This window comes from Cupressus sempervirens, chromosome 7, assembly GCF_028749045.1.
Source record: "Cupressus sempervirens isolate cs-2001-9-10 chromosome 7, ASM2874904v1, whole genome shotgun sequence".
Classification (NCBI taxonomy): Eukaryota; Viridiplantae; Streptophyta; class Pinopsida; order Cupressales; family Cupressaceae; genus Cupressus; species Cupressus sempervirens.
The window spans coordinates 759,737,639-759,742,321 of NC_143124.1; positions in this window are offsets into that span (position 1 = coordinate 759,737,639).

Below are 4,683 nucleotides of genomic sequence, written 5' to 3' on the forward strand. Positions count from 1 at the left end.
TTGTCAATATCACATGTTGGTAATTGAGATCGACATAGATGATTTTCCACTTGCATTCTTTTAAAATATGGAGATTTCATATTTTTTTATATATTGTTCCTTACTATAGCAAAGATTACATGTTAGTTTCTTTGGTTTGGTTTTGTACTTTCCTCTATTTAGTTCCTTAGTAATTTCTTCTAGAAATAAAATTTCTTTATATCTTTGATATATCCACATAAAAGGAACATTTGCCACTTTCATAAGCACTTATGGAACCCAGTAAGTCCTCTTTCCACATTACAAAAATGTGTTCTTGCTAGTTTATGAAATATGAGGTGGCATTTTGTTCTACATTTATCAAAATTTCAACTTGTGTTCAAATACATCTATTTGTCATCTATGTTCTTAGACAAAGTTATGTCTTGTTAAAATGACTACATTGTTATGGTAGTAAATTTATCAAGCAAAATGTAGAAACCAAATATTTTTTTCTACGACATTTACAAATTGTTATTTTCTTTACACATTACATCATGTACATTTTATCATCATGAAAAGAGTTAGATATTGAACTAAATTGCTTTAATGTTTGTGTTATATAAATGTATACAGGCTTGTGATAAATATTTGATATAATTAGTAGAAGGAAATTATTTGTGCAACATAGAATTATATTCCAACAAAATATTGCTCTTGTATAAGTTGTAGGTTTTTTTCGAATAGAAAAATGTTGATTTCCAAACTTGCTAACTTTTAGCCAATTACAATGTATCAGTTAAAACTTCTATGAAAATTAACTAGTAGACAAGAAAGAGATAAAAATGGTACAATATACAATGATTTCCTATGATACTATATACATTGGCTTCCCACATAGTGTCTATAGAACTGTCAATATGTCTAGAAGCATTTTACCATTCAAGATTCCTCTACATCAATTAATCTCAATCCTTGGTAAATAGTGACATTAATTCTCTCCTCCAAGTCCAATAATTTCCTCTTCAAGTTCACAATCTCTAGAAGAATTTGACGACATTTTGAATAGTTGTTGGGTTCCCCTATACAAGAACTTTCACATTCATTAAACATTCACATGTGCTTTGGTATTGGATACATTCCCACTTCAAGATCTTTGTTGATATGTGACTCTTATACAAACTTTTGCACATTCCTTTGACCTGATTAATTAGACATACACTCATAGTTGGAATTTCAAAACTTTTAGGAGGAGGGTAACACTTTGTAAGGGATTCAATAAATTCTTGCCTTCCTATGAGCAAGTTGTAGAGAATAAATTATTAGTACACCAGTTGCACTTTTCATTTGCAAAATTGCTTTAAGTAAAGGGAAAAAACATAAATTGAAATTACATATGACACGTACCACTGCATAGGGGAAGTTGTTGACAAATGGATGATCCATCTTTCAATATATCCATAGCTGGCTAGTTGTGCCCATCTTATATTTGTAAGTAGTAATTGGTTCGCTTTCAAGTATTGGAAAAGGTTTAACAATGTTGTTCTCTTTGCAACTGTCATTTCTGCACTTCTCTAGGTTTTCCTTGGGTAAGTATCTTTGAACAACAATATCCAATAGGCTAGGGTCTCTAGGACTATATAATAGTACGAGAGAATTAGGTACATGTTTTGGGAGGTTTTCAGTATGCTTATTGTCAACTTTAAATTGCAGTGGACTTGTCCCCTTTTGGTTATTTTGTCCTTCAAATTTAGTAGGAAAGGGGCTCAGTGTGAGAGATTCATCTTCTTCGTTAGGACCAATGCCACAAAGTGCACTTTTCTTCAATGAAGATTTCCCTAAGTATGCAATTGGATGCTTAATTAATGAACCATAACTTGAAGTTCTAATAATCTTTAGGCTGCTTTGAACTTTGGAGACCATTGGTACACTAGTTATTTCATTCTTCACATGTACTTTTGTCTAGTTCCAAAGTGCCACAGCTCAAGTAAGAGTTTTCCTTGTTTCATCTCATTAGAAATACAACTTTTCCATATGCAAAGGAAACTTCCTCAATAGTTGCAAAAGTTTCCAATCGCTGATGATACTTGGTTCTCGGGTCTCTTATTTTTGTAACATATCAACCCCATGGATGCCTTCCTGTACCTTTATATTGCCTATGGTTGGATTGTTTACTTCATTTATTTGAAAGCATGTTTTTATTATCACACTTATAATTGTCCTTATTGCATGTATCACATGTTGATTTCTCCAACATATTACTCACCCTCGAGATCAAATCTATAAATCAATTGAATAATTTATGCTATTCAAACAAACTATTATAATCAATTATACATTATACATTGTTAATATGAAATATAGAAAGACTAATGTACACAATATATTATATTTGCCCAATGTCATTAGCTACAGAAAAGTGTATAAGAATTCATTTTAATCCTATCTATCTTACTTTGCTTCAATTTCTTCAAAGTTCATGACTAATTCTTGGAAAATATGTACAAAACAACATAAAAGAGTATTACATTGGAAGTCAACAACAAGATGAATAAGGGTGTTTGTTTCACTATAAAAAGAGAGGACCAAGAGCATGCATATTTCTAGTAGCATGATAGATTCAATAAACATTGTACTATTGTTAGGCAATATCACATCCACTTGTAAGGATGCCAACTGTATTTTGATGTCAACTTCAAATTGCAATACCACTTTTACATTTCTAAAGCATTAGCATCCTGCATCATGTGTATTTAAGCTACGTGTTGATAATAACAACCTAGTGATGACTTCATTTGAATTGAGATTTAAAAATGCAAAAATAATTAGGAAGTTTAAGACGTAGTACAAATATTTGAAAACCCTTGCACTTAAGATTAAAATATTACTTGCTATATTTTTTTACACACTCCAAAAGAGAGCTTCCACTTCAAGAAAAATTGTCATGGTAACAATTATAATTTATATGTTCTATTATAGTGACACCTCTTAAAGGGACTATGTAGACATATTCATGAGATGTTTAACATTGTCATGTGACTTTGGGCAAACCTTTTATAGATTATTCAATCTCCCTATTACAAGACAGTGTTAGGAAATATGTGGTAGGAAGACTAGGTGGAGTAGGAGAATGATACATATACTTTGCAAGAAATTCAATGAATTGCAAACTTTTACAATTCTTGACGAAAAATGCTCACAAAAGTGAACACAATGAGCATCCAATGCATGTTCAATAACATGTTTGTACTTATTAGAGAGTGTTATTTTTAGAGAAGTGTATACATAAGACACAACTACACATGTTCTAAGAGATTCAAAAGAGAAGAGGCCACCTATAGGGGTATTACCCTTCTCTACCAAATATGCATTAATATATACATCATAATCTTTAGGAGGTCTCAAGTATTCTTGTACTTATGCATTTTCCAAATGCTTTACAATTTCATAATTTTCTAGAAGGTCCATGGAGTTAGACAAGAATTAAGAAACAATGTCTGCATAATATATTATTCCATATTTATTTTCCAAGTAATCTTCACCTACTATAGAAAGTAAAGATTTCTCAGCATTTGAGCACTCTATGATAAACACACGTCACAAAGTAGTAGAGTCAATTGCGCCAATGATTGGACAATGCCAATTACATTTGGAATATTAATTAATTCATTCATTTTGGGAAGCCAAAAAGTTCAAATTGATATTTAAAAAAATTAGATAGCAAGGTAGAATAATGTTAGAATATATCAGATTAACTAATATTTAAATATTATTTTCACTATGAATTTCTTGAGTCTTGGGATCTTCAAGGCCACTATAAACATGCAATTTGGCTAATGCTAAAGAGATCTTATGATGCATCTACAAAGAAAGGCCATACAAATTTTCTAAATATTTGTAAATTATGCTTCTGAGAATGTCACATGCTTCCAAAGGACATGCACATTGCCAATGAAAATTATTTTCTTACAAATTGAAGATAAAAAAGGAGTGGAAATCATATATTGGTTTAACTCACAATATCTTATATTAATATTAATATTTAGTTTTATAGATCACAATGTTATCAAAAGTACTACTAACATACAAGTACTCTACGTATATTGAACCCAATTTTTGCACAATAGGGGTTTGAGACATATCGTAAACTTGCACTTCAAATTTCCAAATGTTTCCTCGAGATGAAACTTTCAAAGCACCCTTCCAAAGCCAATGAATGTGAATCCTAGAAAATTATTATATGTCAATAAATAATTTTAAAGTTTTTTTTTTGAATCATTACAAATTTACTAAAATTGAACAACAACATAATCATACAAAATCTTAAGCTATTGAATAATAAAAGATGATTGGTAATTATTCGACCAATATAAATTGATAATGAAACTTGATAGATTTTTCTTTTGATAATTAGAAAAAGGATTCAATCAAATGTTATAAAATATATAGATAGATGTCATGCATTTATATTACATTCAATGAAGCATCTAGATTTCATGATTGAGGATAAGTTCTACACTTGTTTCAAGGAGATTTTATTCTATAATGAATTTTGAAGAAAGCATTGAAACTTTGATAATACTGAAATGGAACAACAAAGACTATTAGAAATTGTTATATAGAAGATGACTGCCACAATTATAACTACAGAATACCAAACATATAAGGGGATCATGAAATGAAATATAATATAAATGGAAAATTCATGAAGACAAATGATACAAT